The sequence below is a fragment of the Ambystoma mexicanum genome, chromosome 12, assembly GCF_040938575.1.
Source record: "Ambystoma mexicanum isolate Mex_15411 chromosome 12, UKY_AmexF1_1, whole genome shotgun sequence".
Classification (NCBI taxonomy): domain Eukaryota; kingdom Metazoa; phylum Chordata; class Amphibia; order Caudata; family Ambystomatidae; genus Ambystoma; species Ambystoma mexicanum.
This window is the reverse complement of record NC_090936.1, coordinates 1,208,572,810-1,208,590,647: the sequence shown is the minus strand read 5'-3', so window position 1 is coordinate 1,208,590,647 and position 17,838 is coordinate 1,208,572,810.

Here is a 17,838-nt window from a genome sequence, read left to right as displayed (position 1 = left end):
ACAGGTGCGATTCCCCCACTTCGGATCACACTCTTTTGCCAAGTCTAAAGAATTTGTATTATGCAGACAATCAAGCTCATCCGTTGTTTTCGGGGGCTTTTCTAGAATGCCATCGTCTTCAAGTATAGATTCTATTATTGTATTTTCGAGTTGCTCGGCCCCGTCTGGGGCTGCAGTGGTCTCCGTAATCAGCCAACTAGTTAGACAACCATCTCCTGCAGCCCTTCGCTTCTTTGCTCGAGCTGCTCTTTTTTTCCCTTTTTTAGAACGAGGGATGGGCTTTTCTAGTTCAATAGGTAAGAGCTCTTGAGTATTCACTCTGGCCCTGTCTAGCGCTAACTTGGCCAACCTCCGCTGCTTACGGGTCATTGGAATGTCTGGTTGGGTTGTTAAGTCGGTGTGGGGGTCAGGGGGTTGTTGTTCGTGTATCTCGTTTGCTATTATAATAGCTTCAGATAGGTTGACTTCCACATCCTCGGCCTCCTTCCGTCTTTGCTCAGTGTCACTCAACAATGTGTTTGTGTTTGCCAATATGCGGCCCGACATCTTCAACAATATTTTTAGTGCGAACTGTAGGGAGGCCACGGAAGCTTGTAATTCGGCAATTTCCTGGGCTACCGAATGATTATTGCTGCCTGTCTCTCTTCCAATGTCAGATGAAGTATCAATAATTAGGTTAGGTGATGTAGATAACCTCTCCATTGTTTCAACTTGAGATAGTCGTTTGCCCTGGTTTTCACTCAGGTTCTCCGGTGTGAGAGACTCCAGATCCTCCGAGTGCACCACAATCTGGGGTGTCATGCCTTTCTGTATGGATAGGCATAAGTCCAGCAAGGAGTTGTTGTCAATATCCTCAAAATTTAATGATCTGTCCAAATTGGAGGTATTGGTCACTTGATTCATGGGCGTCTCGATGGTTGTGGAATTATTTTCAGCCGGTATGTTTATGGGGAAAAAACCCGTTATTTTACCTTGGTCTACGGGGGTTCCCTTCTTGGCTTTATTTCTCCTGCCTTTAAACTCTTCCATTATGGGACCCAAGTCTGGTTCATGTGTCTTTTTCCTTAGATTGTATTTGGAAGGAGCAGGTTTTTTGTGGGGAGCCATCCACTCTAGGATAAGTAGGCTACCCGGCACCAGTCGGTAGAATTAACCGGTTACAGGATCAAAGGGTAATCCCCGCAGTCTCCTGTTACGTTGGAATTCTACCAGGCTCAACTTCTGATGCCACTAATCTTTGTCAGTAGCGGAACGCAGATACTATGTTAATTGCGCCGGGGAAAGTATCCGCATAGAGGAACTGTCTCCTCACTCACAAGATCTAACAAAGGGGAGGTAGCCTCACTGCACAATTTGTGGGGGTACCTTATTCAGCCAGTGACCTGGTCCGGTCTGTGTGAGTGCGCCCAGTGCCCAGCGCATCACCCGCGGGCGCCAACACCCCTCCCCGTACCTCTTGCCGTAAGGCCAGTAACCTTCGGGGGGGGGAAATCTCGCCCGCTTCGTCGCCGGATCACCGTGCACCCAGTGCGCCCTCTGTTCCGTATGGGGCTGCACTATCGGGCGGCGGGTGACGAATCGGATGTGCGCCCCCGTCACCACTGGCGGCTCTCCTTTCGTCGTGTGTGCGAGAAGTCTCTGTCTTCCTCCGTGCTCCCGACTCCCGGCTCCGCTCCGTTCCCAGCCCTAGAGCCTTAGAGCCAGTCCTCCGGGCCTTCCGGGCCAGCCGACGGCGCAGTTTGAGGAAAGGACCCAGCCGTCCCAAGCCGTCTCAAGCCGCACCTCTACGCAACAAACGCAGAAACGCAGGAGCTATGCGTCGTAAGAGGCCGCCTCCGAGCGACAATCCAATCCAATCCAATCCAATCCAAGAGCACAGTATCAAATACGCAAGCCAAGAAAGCGATGCCGGTGCATTAAATCCACCCTCTCCATACCACACTACTACAGGAAACATTGGAAACACCTGGGTAGACTTTTCTGGGCCTAACTGGAGTGCCTTGAAGCTGATGTGGGAATTTCTAGGGTGGCAGCTTCTGCTGACATATGCAAGGCCATTGATCCACCACTATAGGGGCACCCAAGGATCCCTCGCAACATGTCCTCGAGTGGGAGGTACATTCACCCCCCCTCTTTACACGACAATTATTGAATCCAGAGCGGGAAATGATCTAGGATGTTGAGGGAAGGCTGGAAAATGGGAGCCCGCCGTCATATCAAATATCTAAAGAAGTTGGGCCTCCCAGTGATTTTGACTTAAGGGTTTCCAAAGTTGTAAACGTTCCCGCCATGGAACAATTCTCGAAATCATTTTACACCCTGCATGGAGTGCAAGAAAACCTTCTGAAATGTGCTGGGTAATCCAGTCACTCTATCAATCGAAATGAAACAAGGGAATGACATCGCACAACCAAGCTCCTTGACCAGTCCTCACCAGGCATAACATGTACTTTCAAACTATTTACCTCCTCGCATAGGGGTCAGGGGTCTACAGAACAGACTGTTAGGAGACCTCCTCGCATAGGGTTCAGGGGTCTACAGAACAGATGACTGTTAGGAGACCTCCTTGCATAGGGTTCAGGGGTCTACAGAACAGATCACTGCAAGGAGACCTCCTCACATAGGGGTCAGGGGTCTACAGAACAGATCACTGTAAGGAGACCTCCTTGCATAGGGTCAGGGGTCTACAGAACAGATGACTGTTAGACCTCCTCACATAGGGGTCAGGGGTCTACAGAACAGATGACTGTTAGGAGACCTCCTCGCATAGGGGTCAGGGGTCTACAGAACAGACTGTTAAGAGACCTCCTCGCATAGGGTTCAGGGGTCTACAGAACAGATGACTGTTAGGAGACCTCCTCGCATAGGGTTCAGGGGTCTACAGAACAGATGACTGTTAGGAGACCTCCTCGCATAGGGTTCAGGGGTCTACACGAACAGATGACTGTTACGAGACCTCCTCGCATAGGGGTCAGGGGTCTACAGAACAGACTCTTAGGAGACCTCCTCGCATAGGGTTCAGGGGTCTACAGAACAGATGACTATTAGAACAGATGACTGTTAGAACAGATGACTGTTAGGATACCACCTCGCATAGGGGTCAGGGTCTACAGAACAGATGACTGTTAGGAGACCTCCTTGCATAGGGGTCAGGGGTCTACAGAACAGATGACTGTTAGGAGACCTCCTTGCATAGGGGTCAGGGGTCTACAGAACAGATGACTGTTAGGAGACCTCCTCGCATAGGGGTCAGGGATCTACAGAACAGATGACTGTTAGGAGACCTCCTTGCATAGGGGTCATGGGTCTACAGAACAGATGACTGTTAGGAGACCTCCTTGCATAGGGGTCAGGGGTCTACAGAACAGATGACTGTTAGGAGACCTCCTCGCATAGGGGTCAGGGGACTACACAAACAGATGACTATTAGAACAGATGACTGTTAGGGGACCACCTCGCATAGGGGTCAGGGGTCTACAGAACAGAGGACTGTTAGGAGACCTCCTTGCATAGGGGTCAGGGGTCTACAGAACGCATGACTGTTAGGAGACCTCCTCGCATAGGGTTCAGGGGTCTACAGAACAGATGACTGTTACGAGACCTCTTCGCATAGGGGTCAAGGGTCTACAGAACAGACTCTTAGGAGACCTCCTCGCATAGGGTTCAGGGGTCTACAGAACAGATGACAATTATAACAGATGACTGTTAGGAGACCTCCTTGCATAGGGGTCAGGGGTCTACAGAACAGATGACTGTTAGGAGACCTCCTTGCATAGGGGTCAGGGGTCTACAGAACAGATGACTGTTAGGAGACCTCCTTGCATAGGGGTCAGGGGTCTACAGAACAGATGACTGTTAGGAGACCTCCTTGCATAGGGGTCAGGGGTCTACAGAACAGATGACTGTTAGGAGACCTCCTTGCATAGGGGTCAGAGGTCTACAGAACAGATGACTGTTAGGAGACCACCTCGCATAGGGGTCAGGGTCTACAGAACAGATGACTGTTAGGAGACCTCCTTGCATAGGGGTCAGGGGTCTACAGAACAGACTGTTAGGAGACCTCCTTGCATAGGGGTCAGGGGTCTACAGAACAGATGACTGTTAGGAGACCACCTCGCATAGGGGTCAGGGTCTACAGAACAGATGACTGTTAGGAGACCTCCTTGCATAGGGGTCAGGGGTCTACAGAACAGACTGTTAGGAGACCTCCTTGCATAGGGGTCAGGGGTCTACAGAACAGATGACTGTTAGGAGGCCGGAACAGCTTTTGGCTGCAGAAGGTAAACATGCCTTTAGGCTAAGTGTGGTGCAGACTAATAATATGAAATATTATGGGCCAGGCCAACCAAGTAATATCGCTCCAGATCTGGGACTGTAAGTCCCACTTTATCATACAGTGACGTCAACACCTGCTCTGTGCTCTAGCCTACTACCCAGTCCAAATTAAATCTTAAGAGAATGGAGCATATTTTCGCAAATATACCGTTCAGAAGAATAACTGGTGTATTCTGGAAAAGGTATTAGAGCCCTGATCTTGATGAGTCAGATCTTGCCTATTGTTGACAAAGGTGTCTTTATCCATCTCTCACTGACTCATCCAGTTTGTCGACTGCAACCCCATAATTCGCCCTAATGAATTACTCAAATGCTCTGGTTACTCCCAGATATTATAAATGATCCTCTCACCGCCGAAATCCCAGAATATATCGCTCCTCTCCAGCTACCTCTTTGGTGATAGGAAAGATCTCAGATTTACTTTCATTAATACTCAATCCTGAATATTCCACAAAGCCCTCATAACCTCCATAATTGTTGTCTGATTCCACCTGGGGTGTTCCTGTGCAGTAGCACCTTGAGCGTATTTCATGCGCAGAATGGAATTACCATAATAAATGAACTCAGACCCAAATAACAGGACAGGCTCAAAGAATATGGCAATGTACTACTTTATTGTTGGCTCAGTTACTTCTCTCTTACACAAAGACTTTATACTTCAATGTATGTCAGCTATGACATCATCCTACGTGGCAAACAACAAAACCTATCAAGGGGAGGGATTGTTTATGGAAACATATGTACTTATAGAATGTGTAAGTGTTAATAACATCATTGGTTGCCCCTTATATGGGGGGCACACCTCAAACTACCTCTTAGAATATGTATAATGCTGATTATTGCAAAAGTATGAACAGCGGATTGGCTTCTGCAACATTGTCTAACATGCTGCTTCATAGCCACTCTTGATTGGTTGGCATACACTTTCAAGCTTGGACATTTGGCTCACTAGCAGCACCTGAATAAAACGAAACCCAGGTGCAGGGAACGACGTCAGAACACTGCACACTTTGGTCAATTAGCCTACCATCTTTTATCAGTTAGACTATGAGCCAAGGCTTCTCCTTTAAAGTTGAGCTTGCTGACTGTTTTTGCCTCTGGAACTTTTAAGGGAGTTAGGGTACACCACTATATTTGTCTGAGGATTAACGAATAGGCCTTCTTTTCAAGTTCTGAATCACATTTAGCAGACGATGAATTTGTTGATTTCATCCTTCTATTTACTGCTATTTGATTTAATTGTGTTGGGTGCTATTACTCTTCTTGGCCTCTTGAGACTTGGTCGTTCCATCTTACATCTGCTTTCAAATCCTTAATTGTCCAATACTTGGCACTTGCAGATGTTTTTGCTTCTGCTTAATCTAAGAGAAATGTGCCCTTCTTTCAAAGCTTATCCTGGTTAACTCCCTTTGTACATTCTAAATATGCCTTTCTGTGTCATCCTTAGTCTCGTCCAAACGAGATATTCTTTGCTTCTCACATGAAGCTGTTTCTGCAGCATCTACCAACTCTAAAGCCTTGGTTTGTCTCTGAGGTAGTTGCAAGACAATCCGACGACCATCTTTTCATCTTGGCCGCTCATTTCTACTGCAGCAAGCTTCTGTATGTCTCATCAACCTTGCGTTTCTGCATATGTATGTTCGCTGAGCTTCATCTCACTTGTCTTTCCATCATAGACCATTTCTCCATCTCTTTACTCTCGATTACCTTGTTACTTCAGATACACCTTCATTCTTTAAGTATCTGCATATAATTTCAGTACTTCCTCGTATCGTCCCCTTATGACATCACTATGCTCATGTCAACTTGCACTTACAGCTCTCCTATGTCCAATGGTGTGCCGACATCCTTCCACAAATTCATTACAAGGGTACATTTGATACGCTGCCTCAGTGCATAACGTCTCTCATATACTTGATGCGGTACTGGGACAATAGCTGGTGTCACACATAGAGCTCTTCCACTGGTGTTTGCCCAGTATGACGGAGGTGAGGAGGTGGGCACTAGAGATGACGTCACCTGCTCCTCTACATTCCAAAAAAGACTATTATCATGAAAAGGGAAAATCTGAGTGTCCCTTCCCTCCTGATGGGGTCCAAAACCGGAAGAAGCATTCCCGACAGAACAACTATCGACTATCCGAGATCGCACCCGGTCCCACTGCTCCCAATGTAAGCTCACATCACGACAGACTTCCAGCCATCTGCCGTTCAATCCCACGATGGCAAGATCCTTAGCCAACACAGCCAACGACAACCAAGACGGAGCTGGAGATGACTATATAGACCAAATCGATTGACGTCCTCGCAAGCCATGCTGCAGGTCGTTAGAGACTTCATAATGACATAGCCGCATTAGACAGGAAGCACACGTGCAGTTGGCACAATTGGGACACTCACGGACCAATCCACATGAAGAACATATGTGTACAGTTCTATGAGCTATAGGGCAGTGACACACATCCTGTCTGCACGTTTGTTATTTTTCATATAGGCCCGCTATCACACTGCAGAAATGCATGATGCCAGAAGAGCTTATGTATATGCTTGCAGATGCTATTCACTATTTACCCTATGGATGGACAGGAGCATTTAAGCGACCAGACCACTCATTGCACGCTTATAACCTTTGAACAATCATAGTGGAAGAATTTTTAGAACTTAAGCAGGTCTCAGAGCAATCCAGCACACTAAACTCATTTCACAGAGATCTCGAAGCTGCAAGCTGTTGAGCAAGCATAATCGCCCTGGCAGGCACTGCCACCGCCAAGGCCACAATGTTGCAAGTGACATTCCTCACTCACAGTGCCACGATGAGCACAGCTACGGGACAGGGTACCTCAAGCTAAAATACAAATCAAATCAATGTAATTTGACTTCCCCAGTGGTCTCCTCACACGTGATCCGGTCACCCTGACATGATGCCAAGACCACCTGGAAGCTGGGAAGATGCAGCCGTCTCATGTCTGAGACTGAACCTTGCCGCATAAGTGCAACAATTCACCTGCAGGATTGGACTGCTCTCATGGCATTAGCAAAGACCTCATCGTTACACACTGTCACATAGTCACACTTTGTTGATACACATTATACGAGAGCAGGTGTCTCGCGTGCTGGGTACAACGATGGTCCCAGGCTTGGGGACCCGCAGCCTGACCAATCAGGACACTGGGGGACAGGGGCTGGCAGCCGGAATCTCCAGCCAATCAGCAGGGTTTTTAATGTAACATTTCTCAGGTAGCAATTTTTAGGGATGAACCAAGTGTACCACCTGACACTGTGACCACCAATAAACAAGCACCCTATATGTCTCCATACTGGACCTACCACTCTGGAAGCCAACCCAGAGTGGCATTAGGTTTGGGGAAGGATTTTGGTAAGTGACGACGATTGTGACATCACGAGTGTACAAAAAGGGCCTGCGAGGCTGCAATTGTTGAGATGTACTTGGATGGAACTTGATGTCTTTGATGTTGTCCCTGCTCGTTTGAATAAAACTGCAGTAACTCTTTGCTCCTTGTGTGGACCTCGACTTCTTTGGAGTTAGGGCCTTCCGTGAGCTGGAGGTCCGCAGACCCTAGGTATGACTCTGCCGACCCCAGAATGTACCCTAACAAGTTGGAGGCACTGCTGAGATGCGCTCCTGAGACCCCGGCAAAACCGCTTTCGACAACTGCTCGGCAAGGTGCGGCCCCACGACCGTCGAACCTCAGAAGACTGCAGGGCTCTCACAAAATTGCGACACCACCAGACAGCGCAGTCGGAGATTGGCCGTTGGGAGCCGACTTCAAAAAGTATCCCGCCTGTAGTTGGTGGGTGTCCACAAGCGGTCCAGAAGAGACGAGGCAATCCAAGTGGGAGGGGAGCCAGCAGCTGAGCGGTGCCTGCAGACGTGCACCTAAAATGTAAGTGTGGTCTGCACAACGTGCAACAACATATTGTCTGGGTTGGGGGAGGATGTGTGCGCAGGGTGGAGGGTGGTATCACATTATCATAACGTTCGGAATCAAGGTGGTGATCAGCACTAAAGAGGAAATGAATGCCCGCCTTATGTGACCAATCAACAGCAGGGAAACTTTAAAAGGTTGATATTTGTTGATGCCTACGTTGGTGGAGACTAATTTTGTTTCTTAGAAATATTCCACATTAGTACCCAGCGTGCAATAAAGTAACTGAAATCCATGCACCGATTGGTGCGTTTCCGAGCCTTATTTTATGGTAATTCTGGTCACGTTGCTGTGTCTTTCTTGCGCCATTGCTCTTCATTCTTCCACTTTTGTAATTCTTTACTCATGCCGCAATGGAAAGAGAGAAGGGACTAAACATAGTCCCTTCTTTTGTTCCATGTCGGCCATTAAAAAAAGAAATATTTTTATTCATTTGATTGAATAGCCACCATGGAAAGCGAGAAGGAACTACATGTAGTCCCTCCTCCCGTTCCATGGAGGCCATTTTCTTTGTTTACCATGGTCACCATGGAAATGGAAAACGGACTATGTTTCCCAGGTCGCGCCAGCCATTTAAAAATTTTTTTTTAAACTTTTTTCATTGGCAAATGTGATATGTCTCGCAACCAAAAAAAGACCATTTGTACCCCGGTCTAATGCTCAGGCTTCTAGGTATGGCCCCGGGGGCATTACCTGACTGATAATGGCCCCCCTCCTCATTTCATATTGCCTAATTCCTGCAGAAAAAAGGTCAAACGATAATGGTATGCACATTAAATGGGGAGCGCTTAGAAACAGGCAAGCAGTGCAAGGTAGGAATCTTAGCTGAAACCTATTAATTGATGCATTAGTGCCAAATGTCAGGCACAATGCAGCCATTAGGCGCCAGAAATCCAAATGTAAAGGCACACGCAAAGAAAGGGCTCTTAAGGAGGGCTGAGGGCAACTAATGACCATCATTGAGAGTGGTTAAGGTTTTAGGATCCATCAAGGTGCTTTGGCATTCCCAAAAGGAAATGAAAACAAGGCTCTTTATGTCCCACAGAAGTCTATCTGGTAATATTGAGGGAAGCCACGTGGAGCAAAGAGGCAAAGCCATCAGAAGTGTACATCACCTGGGAGGAGTAGTGAAGCAGGGTGGCAGTACTGGCCCAACGTTGGTGCAGGGATGGAGCTGAATGTGGATGGAGTTAGGAGACGAGGTAATTGGATGCTGTCGCAGTGGGAGCTCGCTCGCTCCAAGAACCTTTACCATGACCAAGACCCCAAATAAATGACATCCTGGACCCAGATGTAGCTGGAATGACATCCTGGACCTCTACTAGTAGCACCCAGACGTAGCTGGAATGACATCCTGGACCCCTACTAGTAGTGCCCAGACGTAGCTGGAATGACATCCTGGACTCCTACTAGTAGTACTCAGACGTAGCTGGAATGACATCCTGGACCCCTCCTAGTAGCACCCAGACGTAGCTGGAATGACATCCTGGACCACTACTAGTAGTACCCAGACGTAGCTGGAATGACATCCTGGACCCCTACTAGTAGTACCCAGATGTAGCCGGAATGACATTCTGGACCCCTACTAGTAGTACCCAGACGTAGCTGGGATGACATCCTGGACTCCTACTAGTAGTACCCAGACGTAGCTTTGATGACATCCTGGACCCCTACTAGTAGTACCCAGCTTAGCTGGGATGACATCCTGGACCCATACTAGTAGTACTCAGACGTAGCTGGGATGACATCCTGGACCCCTACTAGTAGCACCCAGACATAGCTGTAATGACATTCTGGACCCCTAATAGAAGTACCCAGACATAGCTGGGATAACATGTTCCTGAGTTGATGAAGAGTGCTCGAGCATCCTAGTCTAGTTGGCAAGTGGCTGCAGCATTTTGCAATCATTGAAGATCTTTCCCGGTGCATCTAGGTAAACCTAAGCAAAGAGCATTACCATAACCTAAGCATGAAGAAATGAAAGCAGCACCTTCTCTTTTAAGGGCTGAAGCGATACAGAAGCGAGCAATTTTTCAGAGGTTTCTGAGTTGGAAGAATGGAAGAAACAGAAAAAAATTACTGTATCAATCTGGTTATTTGTGCAGATCTTTCATTTACGAAAACATCCAGGGTTTCCTACCCCAGCAGAAGGAATGACACAAGATCTAAATGCTGTAGTACAACTATCAAGAAGACAAAAGTTGGGTATGCCTCCTACAACAAGGATTTCAGTTTTAGGTACATTTAGTCTAGACTAAGTCTCAATGACAGTGATGTAGTTTTCAAATTCACTATAACCATAGGGTCACGCTCAAGCCCTGCTTGTTGGAAACCATGGTATGGTCCATTTGGTTGGCAAGGCTAAATGGGAAGTCGCACTGCATGAGACACCGGGAAGATGGTTAGGCACAGGAATCCGATGGTTGAACTTCAGGAAGTACGGGCACTAGTGAGATAGCATGTGTCAACCCAACAGATTCATATGTTCCCTGGCCTGGGAAATTGCAGGAGTCAAGGAGCATTTTCCCAAATTCGCTTTGTCTATCTGTATGCTTTTCCTAGCCCTCTTTAATGTCTTCCAATGCTGCAGAGTCCAAATCTCATAAGGGGATGGTTGAGTTTGTGTTACTCCTGTGCAGTATGGTACAGAAAACACAATCTTCGAAGACAAGAAAAAATTGAATAAAGCCCTTCTAATTCTTCTCCACGAGGGACTAGGATCAAGGAATTCCTGTGCCCGTCCCCACCTGGCCTCTCAGGGTGTGCCCGCTTTCCCGGTTATAGGAAACCCTTATTTGAGGGGCTGCACCTTTTTAGGCTATTTGGACCCCCTGTTTGAAAGTGGCCCTACACCTCTTCCAGGTTATCTGAAACCTCTGCTTGAGGGGTTTGCACCTTTTTCAGGTTCTCAAACCCCCCCTGCCTCCTGTTTGAGGGCCCACACCTTTTTCAGGTTCTCTAAAACCCCCTGTTTGAGGGCCTGTACCTTTTTCACATTGAACAAAGAATCATCTTCAAGGCACACTCAAGGGTCCTTCTACCACTCGACCAGGGTTGTTCGACTCCAGGCCTCGAGGGCCAGGATCCTGACTGGTTTTCAGGTAGTCTCTCATTATTATTCATGAGGAAAAATGCACATATATTCAGGAACATTGTATGCAAATTTATCTCATGAATATTAAAGAGGGGTTATCCTGAAAACCCGACATGGAGACAGCCCTCGTGGCCTGGAGGTGGATAACCCTGCACTAGACCCAATTACGATTTCCCAGCAGGACTTCACCCCTGCTATGAATATGTGATCTGCATCCTTACACCTATTAAGTGCTGCTAAGTACAGTAGAAACTGGCATAGAGTTCGAACTCTTGTAGTCTTACGGTCCCAGCACTGGAACAAACTCAAGAAGTGCATTATTGAAGGTGGTGCTGTGGAGCAGCCCAAGATGGGTGCCTAGCCCTTCAGCTCCGTGGGGTCTCGGCATCTATCTACCTACATCTGCGGTATACGCCACACTACAGGACCATCGACTGGCTGGGCTGCTGCTATCAATGCACTGCGCACTTTGTGCAAATTGGGGCTCGATCTGACCTCCCGGGACCCAACTGTGACGCCCCCAGCGGTGTCGGGCCTTGTGCTCTACCCGGCCCCGGTGGTCGCCTGGCTTCCGGCTTCCCCCTCCTGGCCTGCCTGGTTGCTGCGCCCGTCTCTGCAGCTGTTGAGGCAGCGAGGCCCTGAATCCCGCCCCCCTGAGGAATCGCTGCGGCTGTGAGGGGGACCCACCGCGGACGCTGCAATCCACTGCGGACTGCCGGCTGGGCCCCATTTGAGACGGGAGGTGCTGCGGCCGCTTTCCTCTGTGCCGGCGGTCTGCGCGGCCTTCACTGGCACTGGAGACACAGAGGCTCATACGGACCCCGCGGCCCGCGGCCGACCAGGTGAGAGACGGGGAGAAGAACACGTGGCGGTGCCCTCCGGCCGCTGCAACTGACTGTGCAGGCCCTTGCCCATTACTGGCTGCGCTGCCCGGGTGCCACTGCCCCCACATTCTGCTTCTGCACGCATCCGCATTCCTCCCTGGCCCGGGGCCGCTCCTTACACCCTATCTGAGCCCTGCAGACTCCTGGTCGGGTTGGGGAGCCATCTGCTGCGCAAGAACTTCATTTTACATTGCGGCCCAATACGCCTGGCCCCCCATACCGAGCGGAGAATGGCTCCTACCATCCCGCCTGGTGGTCCCGGATGTCGGGAGGCATGGCCCCTTCCTGGGCAATGCGCTTGGTCCACACTCTTCCAGCATAGGCCCATCTGTCTACAAGCTGCGTCCCATGTCTGCCTCTGGCTGCTGCGGCGTGGCCTGTGCTGTGCACTCTACCCTGACCCAGCCACGACTACTTCTTCGAGACCCAAGAACTCTGCTGACACTGGGACATTGGCTCAACAACCCCCAAACAGGCCGCGACCTGGGGCTGCCTTACCACTACTCATTCCTCCTGTATGCCTGCGCCACAACTAGACTTCTTTCTCTTGAAGACGCCAAAGGCCCAACCGACCTGGCGGCGTCATTGCTAACTGTATCCGGGGGCCCCCCCTGGGTCTGATCTTTTCACCTCCGGTGCTTCCACATGTGAGTTGCCTGGGATTGGAGCGCAGAACCACCCAGGCTTGCCCAACCTGTGCTTCACACGCTGCTTGTGTGTCTCCTGAGGCCTGCTCCTTGCCACAACCTCCATTTCACCGCGTCCTCTTCTCGCTTGCCTACCACGCACTGGATGTGAGCGGCTCCCCCCCCATCACCAGCCCCGGCTCCATACAGTGCGCCTAGCTGCAGACCCTGCCTGCTGGCCGCAGGGAATTTGGACATGTGAAGATACCGCTTGCTCCAGCCTCCACAGTATTGTTGCCCCGATAGGAATATTCCACGACCTGCAGCGGTCCCCCGGCTGCCCTGGGGCAACTTGCACATCAAGCGATACTACAGCTAGTTCTGTCTGTCTCTGCTACGCACCTCGTTGGCGCTAAAACATTGGTGGGAGGCCCCCGGCCCCAGCTGGGCCCACACCCCCCCTCACAACACCATCCTCCTCACCAACGCACCCTCACCACACCCGGGCCCTCTCTAGCGGCAATGCCTGGCAGAAATAAGGGCGCTGCCCTGGGGGGGCACCATGGACAAGTTTACTAAAGCAGTCCCCCGGGCTGAGCCGGCCCATGCGTCATCATCACAGGACGAACCTGACCTGGACCCTCACCAAGTGGTCGTAACGCCAGATCTCACCTCACTAATGGAATCCATGGCCAAAAATGTTGCTTCCTTCCACGAAAAACTTGATGACATAAATGCAAATGTTGCCTTGCTAAAAACTCATGTGGACCAAGCGGGATCGAGGATCACCGAGAGCGAAAACAGAATGTCGGTGAACGAAGATGGAATTCACGCGCTCCAAGACACTGTGGCCTCCCTATCGCATGACATGAAAAGTGTTAAGCCAAAGTGGAAGAATTTAGAGTCTCGCTCCCGCAGAAACAACCTGCGCATTATCGGAGTTCCTGAGAATGCCCTCAAGGGGCGGATGGAGGACGCGGTGGAAAAATTACTGAAAGACCTGCTGGATAATCCTGCTCTCTCACCATATTTCACAGTGGAGCGGGCTCACCGGGCCCTATCGCCACGCCCCAGACCTGGCGATATCCCCAGGCCCATCATCGCTAAAATACTCAATTACCGCGACAGAGACCTCATTCTCCGCCTGTCGCGGGAGAAGGGAGACCTGCGGCTTGAGGCCCACACTATCAGAATCTTCCCAGATTTTTCATTGGCGATGCAGCAGGAGAGGCGTCAATTCCTTGGCGTTAAGGAGCTACTTAGGGAGCGCAACATCCCTTATGCCATCCTGTTCCCGGCACGGCTAAAAATCACTCATAATGGCAAGCTATACTTCTTCACTGTCCCAAACGAAGCGGTGAAGTTCATCGAGTTACATATACCGCTCCATGGGCCGAGGAACGACCGTGCCGATGACAACTAACCACAAGCAGCACGGCCCATGGTGTTATATCAAACCCACTGATCCTCGCTTTAGGATGTGTCGATGGCAACCTCATTGTATCCACTCAGCAATTATGGCCTCCTATCACATGCAACTGGTCCGCAGACTAGCTCCTAAACATTATACACTGCCTTTTCCCCTTTTTGGTTCTCGGAGCTAGCCCCGTGTCCTACCCTTTTCTGCAATGTCGACCAACCAGAGTGTACTCTCTGGTTCCAGAGGCTGTTTGCATTACCCGTTCACCGCAGCAACACACGCGGGACAGCACAGACTGCCCCGCACCAAGCTTAAAATGCCGGCCGCACGGCACCAGCACTCCCCGTTGCAGTTGCAATGTTTGCTTTCGATTTCATTTTGTTGTTCCTGATGTCTGGCCCCTGTTGGGCTAGGATGTGGGCCTATCTAGGTTGGATCTGGCCCTCCAACCCTTACCTCATGGTTGAGGTAGGCCCAAAGGGCGGCATCTATGTTTTGGGGTGGGTGGTCTGCACTGCATGTTGGGGTTGGGCAGTGAGGGTGGGGGGTGGCATAGTTGGGGCTGAATTAAAAGTAAAAGACATGGCAGAGAGATACACGAATTTGACTCAATATAATTGTACAAACGGTGATCGCAAACTGCGGAAAGGTAATGAATACTACTGCAGGGATCTCCCATAAGGTGACACTATGGCCCTTAACATCATGACATGGAATATTCGCGGTCTGAGCAACTTCACTAAGGCCCGCAGGATAACTGCCTACTGCCAGAGGCATGGCATTAAGATTCTCTTTCTCCAAGAAACTCATGCCCTGGGGCGCCTAGCCACATACCTCGCCCCGACGTGAGGCAACAATAGATACTATACCAAGAACGCAACTCAGTCCAGGAGGGTCCTAACTCTAATTCATAAGTTAGTCCAGTTCTCACTGCGCACCAGTCACATTGACCCCGAAGGCAGATATGTAATACTTCATTGCTCACTCGCCAATATGGAATGCCTCCTTGTGTATACATATGCCCCTAACTTTGATGCCCCAGATTTCTTTGATGCCATCACCACCACGCTCCTGAAATATATTGGTATTCCCATCATATGGGGCGGAGACATGAACTTAATCCTAGATAATGAGCTGGACAGATCCGGAGCGGCCCGCAGAGCCTCATCACGCGCGTCCCATAGATAACATGCACACATGGACACAATAGGTCTCAAAGATGTATGGAGAGCTCTCAACCAGCAGACTAGAGAGTACACTTTCTACTCATCGGTACATGATAGCCTCTCCAGGATAGATCTTTTCCTCGTTTCGGGCTGCATGAGGGGCAGGACCACAGAGACCAAGATATTGCCCCGCACATTATCGGATCACTCGCCGGTAACACTTCATATAACACCAGGTCAAGATCAGCCTCCCCGCTCCTCCTGGAGATTTAAATCTGAGGCCCTCCAAGACATAATTTTTAGAGCTGATATCCTAGCTGACATCAACACCTTTTTTGAATGCAACAACAGGCGAGACACCTCCGATGGTGTACGTTGGGAGCCATTCAAGGGCTTCATCAGGGGGATGTGCATCTCTAGGGAGGCTGGGGTCCTCAAAGCCATAAAAAATAGCTTGCAGCAGTCAGAAGCAAAGCTAAAAGAACTTGAGAGGCAGTATGCCTCTGCCCCTTCCCCGATCATACTGGCACAGATCAGAGCGGAACTGGAAACATTCGAGACTCATGCCCAGAGGGAAGTTCATTACTATGCCCATCCTGTAGCAGCCAGGAAATATGGTGAGGGGGACAGGCCGGGTATCCAGACTGGTCCGCGCAGAGGGGGGCAGGAAACGCATCGACTGTGTCAAAGACACAAGTGGCGCCCTGTGTTGGACAGACCAAGACATCCTTGAGACATTCACCGCTTTCTACACGATCCTGTATGCCCCCCAGCAAGAACACAACCTACAGGACACAGACAACCTGCTAGATCAAATCCCCATGACCCTCCTCTCCCGCGCGACTAGCGACCAACTTGAGGCTCCTTTCACCTTAGACGAGATAACCACAGTCATCTCGAACTGCCCTAGGGGCAAGGCACCATTCCCGGACGGCCTCACTTTGGAGTTTTATCAGGAACATGTAGCTATCCTGGCACCCAGACTCCTGGAGGTGTGGAACGAGTCACTGAGGCTGAACAACCCTGCCCCAATCCATGCGCGAGGTGCTTATAACTGTATTACCCAAGCCCGGCAAACCGCTGGACGAATGCGGCTCCTACAGACCCCTTTCCTTAATCAACACCGACACAAAAATATTTGCCAAGATTATTGCTAACAGATTCCTCCCTATTATGACCCACTTAGCTCACCCCGACCAGAGTGGTTTTGTGCCCGGCAGATCCACCTCCCTAAACATCCGTCGCTTATTTAACGTCTTGGCCAGAATTGACCCCAATGCAAACGCTGTGGTGGTCACTCTTGATGCCCAGAAGGCATTCGACATGGTGTCGTGGCAATATATGTGGGCGGTGCTTCACAAAATGGGAATTGGCCCACGCATGAGATCGTATATCAAACTGCTCTACACAAGCCCTGTGGCCAGAGTCCTAGTCAACTTCGCGCTCCATAGAGGTACCGGCCAGGGCTGTCCGTTCTCCCCGATACTCTTTGCGCTTGTTATTGAACCCATGGCTGACAGCGTTAGGGATAAACACACACTCAAGGGTATACGTCTTCGGGATAACCCCGAGATCATCTCACTATATGCGGACAACGTGCTTCTCTATATCAGAGACCCCGCTACTCACCTGGACCCGATATTAAGAGACATAACTAAAATTGGCACCTTCTCGGGCTTTTCCTTAAATTATACTAAATCTGAAATCTTCCCGCTTACGCCGACCACCACACAGCCGGCCTGTGAATTCCCCCTCCGCTGGTCACCGAAGGGCATCAGATACCTCAGGGTGCAGGTGTCCCTCACTAAATCTTCACTTTTGGCCGACAACTATGTGGCTGAGGCGCAGCTTGGAGAGGCCCAAATGTTGAAATGGTGCAGTCTCCCGCTCTCCTTGTTGGGTAGACTGTTTTTAATAAAAATGATAACTGTCCCCAAATTGCTCTACGTCTTCACTAATGTGCCAATCTGGCCTGGAAAGCGCTACTTCAGGAATCTGCACACTGCATGCGCCCAATTTCTGTGGCACTCTGGCACGGTTCATAAGAAGTGGCAGCATATGACTCTCCCGTATGAGAATGGGGGCTTCACCGCCCCAGACTTCGCTAAATACTGGGCAGCCGCGCAGGCTCAACATGCCACATACTGGTACACATTCACAGACCCTCCCCTGCAAGAGAAGCTCGAGAAACTAGCAAGTGAAGGGGTCAACATCCTCTCTCTCATACTCCAACACACATTTCATGCCGATGCCCCGGCTGACCCCATAGCGGCTACAGCCTTGGCTTGGAAGCAAATACTGCAGACACAACCTGGCCACCACCCGTACTACAAATGGCTGCCCATCAGGCAGTTCCCAGGCCTCAGC